Source organism: Polyodon spathula, chromosome 2, assembly GCF_017654505.1.
Source record: "Polyodon spathula isolate WHYD16114869_AA chromosome 2, ASM1765450v1, whole genome shotgun sequence".
Classification (NCBI taxonomy): Eukaryota; Metazoa; Chordata; class Actinopteri; order Acipenseriformes; family Polyodontidae; genus Polyodon; species Polyodon spathula.
The window spans coordinates 68715218-68732492 of NC_054535.1; the positions used below are offsets into that span (position 1 = coordinate 68715218).

At 39.9% G+C, this 17275-nt stretch overlaps 1 protein-coding gene across 4 annotated transcripts in view; it reads right to left on the reverse strand.

Annotated features, from left to right (window-relative positions):
* The window catches only part of LOC121299575 (disabled homolog 2-like), a 61396-nt gene that overhangs the window by 38909 nt on the left and 5212 nt on the right, over positions 1-17275 (reverse strand). Inside the window, exon 1 of one of the 4 annotated variants that reach the window (XM_041227371.1) lies at positions 1874-2103. The exons of 1 other annotated variant lie outside the window; for it this stretch is intronic. The gene's annotated coding sequence lies outside the window, so the exon portion shown is untranslated. Of the gene's footprint in view, positions 1-1252; positions 1300-1873; positions 2104-17275 lie in introns of those variants that run through there. 2 more of the 4 variants (XM_041227398.1, XM_041227388.1) reach the window with 2 other exon arrangements.

Below are 17275 nucleotides of genomic sequence, written 5' to 3' on the forward strand. Positions count from 1 at the left end.
CATGATTTTTGCCCAGAAGGCTTCTAAAGAAAACTATTTAAAATTGGGATATGAAGATGTCTCAACCAAGCACACGGAGTGATGTATTTACACTAGTTGTGGCTGTTCGAGATAATAAAAACATTGTTGGTACAAGGAATGCACAAAAATAAATAATCTAATTATTTAGAGAGTTATTAAATAAACTGTAGACCCACACACACGTAATTAAAAAACATTCAGCAATAAAGCTTTAACCAGATAAAAGCACTTTGTCCAAGAGTATCCCAGGCCAAGGTGACCTTGAAGATCATTCGTTTTCTCAATTGTAAACTTATCTGAATCGCATAGATGAATAATTGAACTAAGTTCAGAAGGCATTTTGAAACAAAGGCAGCTAACCAGCCTTGTAACACATACAATAAATCACCTGAGTGCAATAAACCACCTGACTATAAACAACAATGGTCCTCCCAGCGAGTGTAAGACACTCTTCAGAGCTCTTTTTAAACATTATGCTTGCACATAAATGGAACATAATGAACGACAAGGTGGCATACAACAGCCAAGATCTGGTAGTTCATTGGAAATGAACCTTTTGCTATATTAATGAGCATTGTTGTTATTGGGATAGCAATATAATTGCATTGATGAAACAAACTTGTCTTGTTGTAATGCATTTATAAATATTATACCCTGTGAATACATTTCAATCATGACATTGCTACCCTTATAGCAGTCTTTAAATAGTACCAAATAACTCTGCAGCACCGTATGTAATTTGTAGTTCTGTGTATAAGGGTTTGTCCCAAGCTTAGTCCTTTATTAGAGTATACCAAATTCTTCTTGCAACCTAATATTATCCATAACATAACAGAATTTAAACAAACATAACAAACCATACTTCATTTCAGCCTAATTAAATTACCATGAGTAAGCATAGGTGTTGCCACAAATGTGCAACATTCTAACCCCTTGATCTGAAGCTGAGGCTGTTCATTTGAACATCTCCTTTTGTATGAATCAATTAAACACCGTTAATTGTAGCTGACACTGCCCTGCACGGTCGTTACTTTACGAGCGAATGTCATCGAAAACCAAACAAGGGAAACCTGGTAGCAATTAAACAGTCTTCATCGGAAAATTGTGCACTTTTTTATTATTTAGCTTATGCTACAAAAAATAATAAAATAACGATTTACACCTATTACAAAATATCAAGCATCTTACTAAAATGCATTAGACAACCGGTATTTGACCAGATCTGACTCACTTTTCTTTAAATAGCCTTCTGTTGGGAATCCAGCAGGAAATCATGTGTTCCTATGAAAAACTCTGCAGCTCATCAGCTCATCGGTTGTCTTAATATATAAAGAAAATACGTCAACACTTTAAAATAAGTGTCTGTAATTCCAATGTCACTAACACATGACTTCCTACTGATTTCAAATGCAATTCCTGTTGAAATAAAATGTCACAAGCATGAGTTCATGACATACTTTTCATCACTTCGTAACACTTCCCTTAATATACAAGAAATAATCATGAACAGACACTTATTTTAAAGTGTTACCGAAAATACAATAGCTACCGCAGTTTAGCATGTTTATGAAAGGTTCACTACATAGACTTATTTAACTCTAGAAATATGATATATCTGTTTTGCAGACTTTAAACCCCACTATTTTATGCTCCTTGAATTTCTGTGAAACCATCACCATGTACTTTTCCAGTCTCTGCTACACAACCCCGTGCAGTTCCACGCTCTGTGTAAGCAGTGCTGCTCGAGATGTTTATTTTCAGTCAAAAAGAGTACCGGTAAGTACGCAGGCAAGCACAGTTGACGTTCGCAAGAATTCGCTTTGTTTTATTTTGCAATACACACATAACTCACCGACAGCAGTAGTCTCTTTGCTGGATTCTACATGTTCCTTTTCCTCGTTCCCTCTCAGTTGGCTGATGAAACGGGGGCTGACAGTACGGGGTCCAGGTGAGTGTATGGTTGGATCCCGTCTGTGTGCGGATAAAAGAAAACTCCCCACTTCTAAGATATGGTTCTAATCAGATGTTGGCAACTTAGAATTGACCAGGAATGTGCTCTGATGTTACTGCTGCTGCCTGGGCTGGGTTACTCCCCCACATTGTGGAATTGTTGCTGTGTCAAGTATTAACTCTCTGTGCGCCAATAGTTATTAGCACGTCCCTCTTAGTAATTATACGAGGTCAATCAGTTGCTCCAGAATACAATGTTATTATTATTATTATTATTATTATTATTATTATTATTATTATTATTATTATTAGTCGTAGTAGTATTTGTTTTAGTTGTTGTCATAGTAGTATTGTTGTTGTTGTTGTTGTTTAATAAAATAAATACACAAATACTTGACTTTTTTTCAATAGCTGTGTCCAAATGAAACGTTATTGTAAAATGCATAATTATGACCAGTGGTAAGTCTGCATATTTAATACAGTCGATATAAACTTGCTAATGTAAAAGCATCTGGTCATATGCATATCCCTAACAGGAGAGCTTTGGTATGTCTGCTTCTGGAGGAAATGAATGGTTCACAGCCAAAGTCGTGTTTCATAAAAGTTTGCACATACAGGCTGTATTCCTATTGCATTCAGTACAGAGGAATGTAACAGATACGGCTTTGAAACAGATGGTAATAATTACTAAAGTCTTTCCAAGGGACTTCTTAAATGTTATGAATTCAACAAACAGAGGTGGAAAAAAAAAATGCTGAATGCAATGGTTTTCTAACAGTGCCCCAGTGTTCAAAATAAACCCAAAACTTGGGTCGAGTAAGAGTAGTCACTACCACATGGGTCAAAACAAACATTAAAAACAAAAACAGTTTGTACAAATGAGCTGTTTGGGGGTCAGGCAATGGGTATTTTCAGATTGTGTTTCTCTTCTAAGAAAAGTAGATTGGGGCTCATGTTTTGTGTCATGACCAAAATCCTGGAAAAGTCTGTTATGTTAACTTCTGCTGTAAGTGTTGCAGTGGGTGCTATAACATGGATTTGAGTGGAGGATGGAAGAACTTTACTGCACCTTGGTTTCTTTGAGTTTCCTTTGGTAATGCTTTTCCCAAATTACCACATCCTATGAAGATGGTCTCTTTGTGACACTTACTTTTTATAAATGATATACCAGGGATAGCTGAACCAAGATGACCTTTTTATTGTTCTATTTATTGCCAAGGCTTCTCCCCCCTGTGGTCACACAAGAAAACGTTAGCATTTTTAGTGAGCCTCCTGTGAAGGACTGGAACCACAGAGGGGGTGCTGTGTGAGTAGTTGGAATTGACATGACTCTCACACACACACTCTCTGTGAACCATACAGCATGCTAACAATACCAGAAAAAGAAGTAAAATACAATTGCATATTTCATTTGAAAACTGGCATTACATTAGTGTCAGTAGCATATTATCTGACAAGTAAATTAAAACATTAGTTGGGGTTCTTATATCATGTGGACAGTGAAAATGAGTTGGGAGCAAACAAAACTGTAACTCCAAAGACAAGACAAGCTGTCCAGACTGAAAAGCTTCACTCAGCATTTAATGAGTGAGCAGAACAGACAGAAAATAAACAGCTGTAACAAACAAAAACACAGGACACGGCACTCGTCGCCAAAACAAAAATACAAACAAAACAGACTTTACAGACAAACATGGTGAGCAAATACTTTAACTATTCTTATTATCTTTACCTCCGTCTCCAATCCCGTTCTCCACTCACCGAACACACAACCTCAAGTATGTGAAAACATGTTGCTTTTAGCAGCTGTACCGAGACATGACTGCTAATCAGTCATTCAATTGGAGTCGCGGTACAACTGCACATGAATTAATAAAGTGCAATTCCCCGTGCTCACATATTACATTTTACTTGCACGTGAAGTGCTGTGCAATCCTCGTGCCTAAATACAAATATACATTTTAAACACTTGTGTTACACAGACCTGTTTATATCCAGTATATCAATGACTATACACCAACATTAACACACAACACAAAATACACAGAGGGGCGGGCACTTTGTCACATATACCCCCCCTTGTGCAAAGCACACATGGCCTTAATGGCCACCTCCCCCCTTAAATTTCCAAAAGTCTCACTCAAAGTCTTGGGCCAAGAACAGGGACTTTAAGGGGTTGATGGGCGGCATTGCTGCCAGTAGCCAGGCTGCTACTAGCCATGCTGTCAGCAGACGTGCTGACAGTGGGGCGAATCTCTCCTCCCGCTGTACCACTGGCAGCAGAAATGCTGCCAATGTTGCGGCAGATGTGCTGACAGCTCCCAGATTGATTCCTTAAGCCGGGGCAAGTCCAGCAGTGGAAGAGCTTGGCAGGCATCCTTGGGCGAAGCGTGGCAGGCATCCTCAGACGAAGTGAGGCAGGCATCCTTGGACGAAGCGAGGCAGGCATCCTTGGGCAAAGCGAGGTAGGCATCCTTGGACGAAGCGAGACAGGAAGTCAGGACAAGCTGGTGTGCGGCTGTTGGCCCTCTTCTCAGCCACTGCAGCCAGACGGTTCTTCCCCGTGCTTCCCTCAGCAGCCTATGCAAGGGCTGCTGAGGAGCGCCAGCATCTAGTCCTGGTCCTTCTGGTGAAGGGAGAGGCAGCTCCTGCTCCTCTCCCCTGATGGTGATGGAGGCAGAGGCAGAGGCAGCTCCAGCTCCTCTCCTCGTGATGGTGGCGGAAGTGATACCAGCAGGCATTTATCCTCTGCTGGTGGGGGAAGTGATACCAGCAGTCATTCATCCTCTGTGGTGGGGGAAGTGATACCAGCAGGTATTCATCCTCTGCTGGTGGAAAGGGACCCAGCAGGCATTTACCCTCTGCTGGTGGACAGGGACCCAGCAGGCATTCACCCTCTGCTGGTGGACAGGGACCCAGCAGGCATTCACCCTCTGGTGGTGGACAGGGACCCAGCAGGCATTCACCCTCTGCTGGTGGACAGGGACCCAGTAGGCATTCACCCTCTGCTGGTGGAGGTGTTGGAGGCAGAGGCAGCTCCTGCTGCTCTGCTCCTGCCGGTGGAGGTGGCAGAGGCAGCTCCTGCTGTCCTACTCCTGCCGATGGAGGTAGTGGAGGCAGAGGCAGCTCCTGCTGCCCTGCTCCTGCCAATGGAGGTGGCGGAGGCGTGTAGTCTCCTGGTGGCGGAGGTGGGAGCGGCGTGTAGTCTCCTGGAGATGGAGGTGGGAGCTGTGTGTAATCTCCTGGAGGCGGAGGTGGGAGCGACGTGTAGTCTATACTTATTACAGGGGACTGGTGTGGCTCTCCCTCACTTGCAGGGGACTGGTGCGGCTCTCCCTCACTTGCAGGGGAAGGTGATGGAGGCAGAGGAAGCACCTGCTCCTCTCCTCCAGCTGGTGAAGGTAGGGGAAGTGATACCAGCAGGCACTCACCCTCTGCTGGTGGAGATGGGAACAGCTCCCTCTCAGGCTTTGGATCCCCACCGTCTGGGCGCTGGACTCTCGCTGCCCCCCCCCCCCACCTGGGCGCTGCAGACCCTACTACCTGGGCTGCTGTTCTATTTATAGCTGCTTCCAGGTAGCAGAGTCCAGCCCCCCAGCCTGATGGCATCTTCTGACATTTTTTTTTTTTTTGTTGTTTTTTTTTGTATTTTTTTTTTTTTTTTTTTTTTTAAACAAGAAATTGCGGTTCCTGCTCTGGTCTGCATCTTCCTATTACACATGCACACGCAAACAATCAAACATATTATATCCCAGTAAGCCTGCATAGAGTAACACAAAAATGAATGAATGAAAAATGGTCTAGTAAAAAAAAGGCATTGACTGAAAACTTATGGTCACCTGTTGGCGGCTGCATTAAATATATTGCCACATCCATACTATCAAATGTTTGGTTTCATGTATTGCTTTAACAAGAACTTCATTATCCTTCAGTGTGAATTGTTCCTTTAATATTGACTGCTGTGAGCCTTCATACTCCTCAGAAATTCTGAATTGAACTTGTGAATATGAATGTGGCATTTATCTGTAAGGCCATCCCATAAAAAAGGTCTTGTGAATGAAACTTAAAAAAGGGATGTCATATACAGTGATTAATAAAGAATGCTAGCTTATTCTGTAACACCTCTAACAGGTTTTGTTTTTAGGTCATTTTATAATACTGTTCACTAGCAAACATTACATCTATATACGAATATTGAAATCTTTTTTTCTTTTTGTTTCCTTTAAGAAAAAAAAAAATAACCACATACGTTATTGTCAGGTATATTGAAGGTAGGGCTGCTGTTCAAACAAGTGAATGAAAACAAGTTGTTAATAGTGTTGCATGTACATCGCCATAGTTATTGGACTCCACATTAATCTAAATAAAGTGTGTCCTCAGCAAGGCAGCAATAAACAGACTGCTGCACTGTTTACAGACATGTCTGGAATGCCCTAAATTATTGTCCAGGCTTTCAATTAAATTTTTTATTGCTACTGCAGCTGTAATATTTAGACCAGACAAAACTGCCCATGCCTTTTCCCTTTTGTTTAATTAAAGCTTCAGTCTAGAACAAAGCTGGTCTCATTGTTACCTATAGTGCTGGGATATATATGTTTTGTATCTATGTATGACAGAAACCTATGTTCGTTTTGTGCAACTTTTATTTATGACTAAAATAACTTAAAATAGAGCTTACTCTTTGCAGGCAGTAATACATAGCAAAAAATACACAAGAACAGCACCTAAAATGAAAGTGTCTGATTGACTGTCTAATTCTTTCAAAATCTATAGTCCTGAATAGTTAATGCCATACTTCACTGAACTGGTCTGTCATTAACATGCTGCTTTACTTGACCCTCTGTGCATCTTCAAACATACAGTCCGCTATGTACCACCAGTTCGGTAATCCTACAAGATGAGGTCTTATGGTTATTTCAGCATTTTCCAGGGCATCTTGCATCCCTTTGACAGCACATATTCAAACCAGTAGTGCATTAGATTCTGTAAACACATCACTTGCTGTGCGTTTTTACTTGTTTTTACTCTTTGTGATTTTTATTGGACTTTATTACTTGGTTATGATTTTTCATGACATGCACACACACACGCACACACACACACACACACACACACACACACACACACACACACACACACACACACTGTTGAAGCAAATACTCCAAGAAAGTCACAATTTTACCCAAAGCCTTTAGCTTAATCTTAACCTTACAGTAACTATCACATTGCAAAATTGCAATTCATGTCTCTAGTGGGCCAATTTAAATAATATTCCCTATACAACAGAACCAATTCAGTGTGGCCACCCCGGAGCATTTTGTACTGGACAAATCGATAACTACACACACACACACACACACACACACTCACACACACATGCACGCACACATTTACATTTCTATAGTTGTGGGAACTTCTCATTGACTCTCACTATATTTTTATTTACTATTTCTAACTCCAGTCAGACAAAACGTATCTAATATGCAGGTCTTAGTTATAGTGGTTGTATACTGATTTTGAATTTTGTAGAATATTTCTTCTTTCATGAGTCGTCTGGATATTGTCACATAAGCTGGAATACTTCTATGAGGATTTGGTTCATAACTGTTATTACAATGCCTGCAGCTGTAGCTCATTTCAGACAGCTTGCATATTTCCCTAACTGTCTCCCTACAAGATTAATTTGTATACATACTGTACAGTTTTAATGTGAGCCAAATTTGCCAACAGAATATACTCAAAAAGATATGATACAGTTTCCTAAGTGATAATATCACACACTGTCAGCACACCACAGGAAGCACCGGGATTGTGGGACAGGAAGATATCTTCATCCATGATTCTCCACTGATAAGCAAATCTGTATATCCTTCCTACAACCCCAATGAAATAGAAATGAACATAAATAAAGCAATGAATGTAAGCACTGGTAATGAAAAAAAAATCTGTTTTAGTAACAGCTTATGATGAGAGACCATTTGCTTAAAATAAACAAGCTGGTTAAGCCTGGCAATAAATAAGCATGTGAATGTGATACAGCTAATTTATTTGACTGAGTCACACAATGTGAAGTGACCAAAATAAACCTGCTTAAACAGACGATTGTCTAGAGGTTTATGGCTAAGCAGAGCAGGGGTTTGCTTTACTCACACTGATAACAGCTAGGCAAGGTGGTCGCATCCATTACATTTTAAGGGTGCACTGTGTGATATTTCTGGAACATTAAACAGAAACTAAAATCCTAATCAACATAGCTGCTGAAAGATGTCAAGAGGTTTTGCAAAGACTCTCGTTGCCATCAGCTAGAAAGTTGATCAGTAGGATAATCATCTGAAGCGTACTGGCAGATCAATGATGAGACCTGGAAATCAAGGCATCAGTCAATCAGTCATCACGTCTATAAATATGGTCCAGGATGTTGAGCGTATTTTGGATGCAACATGTGGGTGCCTATCATCCTACCACATAATCTTATCACAGTTGGTGGCAGGGATTTATTGCAACCTTGTGCGGTCCATACTGCAATGTCTGCTGGATGTGCTTGAAGCAAAGGAGGGCCACATGCATGGTATTAAAACCAGGGTGTTGATATGTTTGCAAAGGCCAGATGTGGTGGGAAAAAATATAATTTCAACAGGCCAATAAAGACATTGCTGTGATTTACACATTCTGCTTTTGTTAAATTGGGCTATTGTAAAAGGGAATGTTTGTTTTAATTATAGTTCCATTACTAATAAGGTAATAACAAACCTGCCTGGAAGAAAAATAAAATTACGATAGAAAAAAACAGAAAAAGAAAATATTTTCTACTTAATTACAGTATATTGGGGTTTTATCTGAAGGGGGGGGGGGGGGGGTGACTCAGAAAAAAAAAAAAAACAACAACAAAAAAAAAACATATCATTTGGTAAGAAAAAATTATATTGAGCATAGAATATATATATATAATAACCTTTAAACGTGTATCTTTTTCAAGGGCATGCACCATTTATTTGCACCAGATTTACATTCCTTAAAGGATTTTGTTTATATAACATTTTAATGGTTCTCTGTATCCCAGGCCAGTGGCATATATTAAAATAAAACACATAACATTTTGCGTGAGCAATCCTTAGTTATAGCTGCAATTTATTTATGCTTTGTCTAAGCCTACTTCATAATATTTACAAAACCTTGGCCCTGAAAATGAAGTACAGTGCAATATTTACTGAGACATAAGCATCTGTGACATTAAACCTTGGGCATTGTTATCTTTGCTAGTTAATAAAATAAAGAGCACTTGTAATACATACATTGTATATAATGACAATAGGCTTTTACCATTAATGCAGTTAAAATAGTCTCTTTAAAATAACTGTAGTTAACAAAACAATTCGATAAATGTTCTTCCCATGAACATATATTCATTATATACTGTAGGTCTCAAATGTGCATTTCTGAAAGAAACACATGCATTACCAAACATGTGCTATATTTTTACTTTAAAACCTGAAATGCAGTACTACAGTCAGTTAAAGAAAGTTTGCAAGCCATGCTTTTAAATTGTCTTTCACTTCCTGGGTCATTTCATCTGGAGGGTGAAGTAGTCTCTACCCTTTCACTGGCTTCTATCCTAAGCTGGGCTATCATAGGCTGCGGAAGTGGGGGGAGGGGGCATAGATTTTATCCAATCAGTTGCTTACCCTTGATTTGGCTTTTGTTTGTACCCTTTTGTCAACATGGATGGTGTTTAGATTACATGACTGTGACAAAGTGCCCGCCCCTGTGTGTATTTTGTTTTGTGTGTTAACATTGGTGTATAGTCATTGGTACACGGGATGTAAACGGGTCTGGGTAACACGAGTGTTTAAAATGTATATTTGCATTTAGGCATGAGGATTGCACAGCACTTCACGTGCAAGTAAAATGTATGTGAGCATGGGGCATTGCACTATATTAATTCACGTGCAGTTGTTTTTGTATTGTTACAACCGTTTATTTTCTGTCTGTCTGTTTATTTATTAAATGCTGAGCGCAAGCAAGCGCTCAGCTCCACCAAACTCCATCCCTCTGTTGCTTATTTTCTGGCTCTGGTCTGACATCACCCACAGGCCATCTTTGTGACACGTGGTGTCAGAACAGGGATTACCAGCGCCCCCTAGACTCAGATCAGAGTAGGAACCGCAAAAATTCATTTAAAAAAAAAAAAAAAAAAACGGAAGGCTGGAGCTGAAGAGATGGCTGCCAGGATTTGGAGGACGTCTTCAGTGGTCTAGAGGACCAAGGCTAGTGCCTTGCCTATGGGGAGTTTGGGCACCCGGTGGTGCGCTGACACTACCAAGAGGGAGAGGAGGAACTGACCCAGGAGAGCAGGGGGAGGAGGAGGCAGAGAAGGGGAAAGGGGAAGAAGAAGGAAGAGCGTCCACCGCCCAAGTCTCCACCAGCAGAGGAAGAATGCCTGCTAGTTTTGCCTCCAGAGCCAGAGGGAGAGGAGCCGTCTCCAGTGCCAGAGGGAGAGGAGCCATTGCTGCCGTCTCCAGTGCCAGAGGGAGATGCCCCACCGCTGTCTCCAGACCAGGACGAAGTGCCGCACCAGTCCCCTGCAAGTGAGGGAGAGCCGCACCAGTCCCCTGTAACAAGGGTAGACTACACGCCTTCGCCACCTCCATCAGCAGGAGCAGGGCAGCAGGAGCTGCCTCGAACTCTGCCACCTTCACCGGCAGGAGACTACACACCTCTCCCACCTCAACCGGCAGGAGGAGCAGAGCAGCAGGAGCTGCCTCTGCCTCCGCCACATCCACCAGAAGGAGCAGAGCAGCAGGAGCATCTAGAAATCCATCATGCATCTATAAGTTGTTTTGTAACCCTTTCTAGACTGATGAGCATCAATAACTGTTTTTCTGAGGTCCTCAGAGATTTCTTTTGATCATGGCATGACGTGTTTCCACACACCTGTATGGTGAAGACCAAACTCACAAAGTTTCTGGTCTTTATATAAGGTGGGGCCTCCCAAACTCACCCCTGAAATTTACCTAATTATTTAAACACCTGATTCTAATTAGCCTCTTAATTAAGCTGATAAAACCAGGGGTTCATTTACTTTTCCACATACCCTGAATCTTAATTACTCATTGTTTGTCTAATTCATACATCATTTTGTTCAAAAGACATGGAATTGGGTAATATAAACCCTGTTGGATATTTAAGAAAGGTTTTGATTCAAGAAGACTATCAGGGTAAAACTATGGAATTTCCGTAATTATCATTGGGGTTCACAAACTTTTTCTTGGCACTGTGTTATATTGGACTACTAAACTTTGCATTGAATATTAAAACAACTGCTGGAACTATACAATGACTGTGATGTTACACTGTGGCAAAGTGGCTTGCAGTGCACAGGTGTAGAGGTGATGCAGTGCTCAAATAACGACAGCAAACAGTGTTCAAGGTCCAGACAGTTTTTTTAATTTGTTTTCACGGTTTGGGACTGTTAAATAATAATGCTAGAAACTAAACAGCACTATGTAATTGCACAGCCAAACAATACAGGGTTTCAGTCCTGAAATAACACACAAAGGCAATGTCCAGGCACAGCTCTGCATCCTTTCACAGTGCCCCATTGCTGGTGGTGAATACACAATTAAGTGTGACTGGCGCAGTGTTTGTAATCCGAATTGGATGCTGGCATAACAGCGACAGCTCCCGGTTTGCTTATCCATCTAATAATTACAAATAAACAGTTAATAACAAACACAAATACAAAACAGTTCAGTTTCGCTCGTCCTTTACAGGTCATTCCATAACCATAACAAAGGAACAGATCACTCGGCCACACAGCCTGATATACCTTCAGTCACGCCCCCTTTGGTAGCGAGTGCAAATACTTCTCCAATCCAAGACTGACACATCACCTAATACAGTAAGGTGCTGACTTCTAGTATTGTGGCTTTGCACCTTTTTTGGATGGCTGACTTCCGACTGATCCTGGAATGAACTGTCAAACCATCCAGTCCAGGGCACACTGTTCCTGTTTTATCGTGCTCTCATAGGTCGGAAGGGAGATTGTTGACGCGGATTCATTCGCTCTCTGTCACATACACTTTAAAATATGAGTTCTTTAAAAATAAAACTGATTCTATTGTATAACTTGCTTTAGTGCTATAACGTCAAGGTTTTGGCCTTGCTTTTATTTGATAGTTTTGTAGGTTGTTGTGACAGAGATTGAATGACGCTTGGTGTTAGATCTCCTTCCCGACCGGTGAGGCCACTAGAAAGAAGGAACAGAGTAAACTTAAACAAATGGCAAGACAATTTATTCCGAGTGTATAATTTATACACTCATGGGCGAGGGTATAAATAGGGGGGCTTGGCTTTGTGATCTCTTCCTTTGCATATGGTTAAGCCAAATAACCAAGAAGGAGCCCGTCTTGTTTATACGAAAAACCGTGTGTGTTCTGCTTGTCTGTGTATTAACACTGTTTGTCTTGTGTGTCGTTTCTCACCAAGAATACTGAGCACGATCCGTATCTGCAGCCGCAGGCCAGTGTAAAACCCGGATATCCCCACTCACCGTTTCCACTACAGGAACTGTCTTTTGCACCACAAGCACTAAAATCACGCACTGTCGGAATTGTGTTTGTGTTTTGTGTTTTGTGTTTTGTGTAGGTGAAAGGACTGGACTTTGGGTTACGGGTCAAACCCGTGGGATTATAATCAGAAGTGATACATGCCGCTGTACCACATCCAACATTATTATTATTTGCAGGTTTGCTATAAGGCTCTGGACATTGAATTAATTAATAAACACCCTTGCACCTGTATATCATCGTCTGTGTCATTTATCCACTCTGTACTGCACTCACCTGCACGTATTCACCACTTTGCCACAGTTGTGTATAATGGCTGCCCTGACTTTAATTTTTAAATGAAAACTCCTTGAATAAGTTACTTGTTTGATATATTGTGGTCCATTGTGTGTGATTATAGCATACCTTATTCTCTATCCTTCTTCCAAATGTAAAGAACCTACATGCTGCTGTGGGCACACAGTTGGTAAAATAATATAAATATTTTTGGGTGAAATCCAAAATAAAGTAATTGGACAACTTCTTGTGCAGATGCCCCCTCCATGAAGAGGCACTTGATATACTTTCTCTAAAAATGTCCTGCCTTTGACTTTCCAAAAGGCAACTAAAGGTAATTACAAAAGAGGTCCAGTTGAAAAGGGTGAAGGAATACATTACATCCTCCGCATTCTTTTGAACTTATACAATGAGTATCTTGCAAACCAAAAACGGCCTTACAGTATTAGTTGAATTCTTGAGTTTTACCCAATCTTTATGTCCCCTGCTAGGCAAAGGCAAATGTCACAACTCAGAATTTAACACAGTATGTGTTCACAATCAGTGGAGAAATTATGGCAAAACAACTTCTCCATTTTGGGCAAATGCGCTTGCTCAATAGTCCTTGATGAACTATTCATCCAAAGTTAGAAAGTACATTCTGGATCAAGGACCAGCAGGGAGTTCCTGTATACCCCACCCAACATTTAGCAGTAGTTTTCCAAAGCACAAAACTTGTGATTATTACCAACCTGACTTTAATTTCAATTGACAACCTCTGTATTTCATGAGCTACAGACTGCTACTCATTTATATTTGGGTGATGAGTCAACCAGTTTTCAGCCAGGGATTTAATAGCAACACAGCTGATTGAAACCCCAATAAAAAGGAACCCACATCAGAGGATATCAAAACCAGCCCACCATGTTAATTTTCAGTATAAAAAGGACACATTCGAATATACCACATGCATGAGGAGATCATTTACTTATTTTGAACACAACTGAGGGCGTAGCTTCTTGAAAATTGATGTTTTAACCTCTTTGGCCTTTTTTCAAACCTTACAAAAATGCTTATATACTGAACAATGTTATGCCTTATGGTACCAAAACAGACCAAGTTCACTAAAGAACATAAACAGGTCACTGTAGCATCTGTTTGGTTGACAAGAGCATGAAACCTCCATATGGACAACAGCAGGGCCCAAACCAGAGCAATATGCATCATCCCATTCTTGCTCATTTAGAACCAGCTGTGAGCTCCCTCTACTATAAACACTGGTCGCTGCAAAGGCAGCTCTGATGTTCCAGCATTTGGCCAGAACTGCACCACAGCGACTTGCAGTGAAAACCTTTGCTGCTAACCGTGACCAGGCTTTACGATATCCCCATCCTCCAACTCAGCACTCTCCTGTCCATCAGTGTCACATTTTTCCAACATAAGCTATCATCCAGTGCTTTATCCCATGGTGCAGAAAGTCTAACAATGAGAGCTGACAGCCTTTCTATAGCTTAAGGTACTGTCTGGATGCTGTGTTAGAATACAATATACTTAGGAAGTCAGGCCTCTTGGTGTTCGTTGGCACATATATAAAGAAAAGGGGTGTTTAGAAAATGTAACAAGGCTTGTAGGACACAGAACAGTCCTCATAGTCGAACTTAATCTGTCTCTCACTTAAACTATGCAACAATCCCACACTAATAATAGCTATAAAAAGCATGGGGCACTGGCTGGTAATAGAATATTTTTCAGTCAGTTCATCAATAAGAAGGGGATCCTGCAGCTGTGTGCAGAATTGTTTGCATTTTCAGCATCTTTTCTCCATCAGCACTTTCAAAAGACTACAGTAGGTCAACATCCTCTGCAGATCATTTTATATTGTTGTTGTTGTTGTTGTTGTTTCCAGTGGCTAGCTCCAGATTCAAGTGCTGTTTGCATTGCTCTTCACTGTTACCTCACCCCATGGTTAACAACCACCCAAGATATGTACAGGAGGTTATTTATATCATGCCTTGCTCATCTGCAATACTTCGAAAGTAACAAATCCAGCAATGAGAAAGGGCATCCAGACTGCATGTATCCTGATTTCTAAGTAGCAATTTTCTGATCTCAGAACATTTTTGTTTTGTCAAAATACAATTAAAAATAATTTGGAGTGACATTTAGAAATTACTTTTTAACCCAATAACCTTCAACAACCATCACATGGCTCCTCCAAAGTTGTCATCTGTTGAGGCCTATGAGCCAAGAGCCTTAATAATCTCAGTAAGCACACATGTTACAATTATATATATATATATATATATATATATATATATATATATATATATATATATATATATATATATATATATATATATATTGTTTTTCCTAATTTGGGGTAATGAAGATATACACAGAAAATCACAACTGTATAGTCACATTCTCAACCTTATATGAAGATTAAAATGATGCAGTTACCAAGAAAGAACATCACCAAGAAAGAACATTCCCGAAGTTGGTATAATTCAAACTTAGAAATTGTCAGAACCACAGAACTCAATACAAAAATTAATAGAACTGCACTGCTACTAGACACAAAACAGTTTCACATAAGATGAAGCAGAACCCATGCTTTCAGAGTTGAAAGCCATACAATGTTTATTATTACATTTCAAACATGTTTTCTTTTCTGCTTCATGTCCAGATTAATGTTTTTTTCAGTGTGTTAAAGTAAAATTCAGCTTAAAATTTAGGGAGAAGCTATTCTGCAAATCACATTGCTGAACTGAAAATAAGGTAACCCCTTTTGAAGCTTTAATGTCTGTTTTAAGAAGAAACTAAACAGGATGTGCTTGTGGTCATTCATGAACTAACAATTCACGCCAGAGCTGCTAGCAGCTGAATGTTCCCCTCCTGGAGCTGTGGGTCAGAACCAGCATATGCAGACCAGCTGGGGGTGATCCGCTCTCACCCTCTATTAATGTAGATTTAGCAAAAACAATCAAAACTGCCAAGCTAGAGGAAGGCCACATCATTTACATCCAAACTGTAGCCTGGTGAACGCCCTGATAACTTGGCTAAAGGGGAACATGTTTCCTGTCTGGAAACTAAGATGAACTGAATAATTATAAAACAAAAATCAACAACAAGTCTTGGGTCTGATAGACATGAAAGGGCTTGTGGAATGCAAAAATATATTTGTTAGTACTGAGATATATAACTCTATAGCAGGGGTCTAACCCTGGCACTGGAGAGCCCCTATCCAGCAGGTTTTATAGGTGTCTTTACATCATCAGTGGCTAAAGATCTGGAACACCTGTTAATCTTGACTAATTAAGCCAATATTTGGTTCAATTAAGTAACTGAGAGATTGGTTAAAAGGAAAACCAGCAACCAAAGTAGCTCTCCAGGATCAGGGATGGAGACCCCTGCTCTATAACATGAAAAAAAAAAATCTTCATCCATGCCCTGACGACTATGTATTAGTGGCATCATTAGGACTCAGATGCCTATTGTAGACCCAAGTAAAAAGATGTGTAAACCAAACTAGATAGTGTATTAATAGATAAAATGGAACTGGGAAGGTTTAAACTATTAACAGAGAGAAACTAGTTACATATATAAATCTGTGACCATCTTGGATAGGGCACAAATAACACTATGTAACACAATTTTTGTTCCTGGGTAGTAAGTGTTATTTCCTAATTGCTTATGCCTCAGAAGTATAGAAAATGGCTATTATTCCCCACAAACTTTGCTTTTGTGACCTGGACAGGTACATTTCAAAATATCACTATTTCCAATGAGAAAACGCGCGCTTTTGTGTCTTTTCGTTCACATAAAGTCAGAAAAAAACAACATATGAATCCAAATTAACATGTATTTATACTAAAGTAATACAAAAATGACTACAAAAGATTTAGAAGTGAAAAAAAACGGTGTCATTAATAGTTTCATGTATATTTATCATCAGAGCTGGTGTTAGTGAACTACTTAAAAAGTAAGTAGCAGGGTTTTTTTAAACTGTTTCAAGGCTCTTTTCAAAATGTCCACTCTAATGCACTGTGGTTTGAAATCTGTTCTCTAAATCACTGCAGGAAGAATAAATAAACATAATGACAAGTCCTCAGGCTTTTATGTTCCATACCACATGGCTCGGTATTGCTGTGTTGCCTGTTTGACAAAGTGGGCAATAATCCTTGCACTGCACTAGAACAGACATTTTGAAAAAAACTTTCAAACAGACTTTAAAGTTATAAGAGTAAAACGCTGTCAGGATGTTAACAGAAAAATGAAAAGAAAAATTACAGATACTCTATTTAAACAGTTGTAGCAACATGTGGGGACATATAACGTTGTATTTTTTTTAGAACCCTGCAACTTAGTCTTTAAGTACATGTTACTGTAAAGTTGGGGGTAATTCACTACTGTAATAATATTACTTTTGTCAATAATGAGGTAATATAACATGTTTGATTTTTAACGGGAGTAATAATATTACA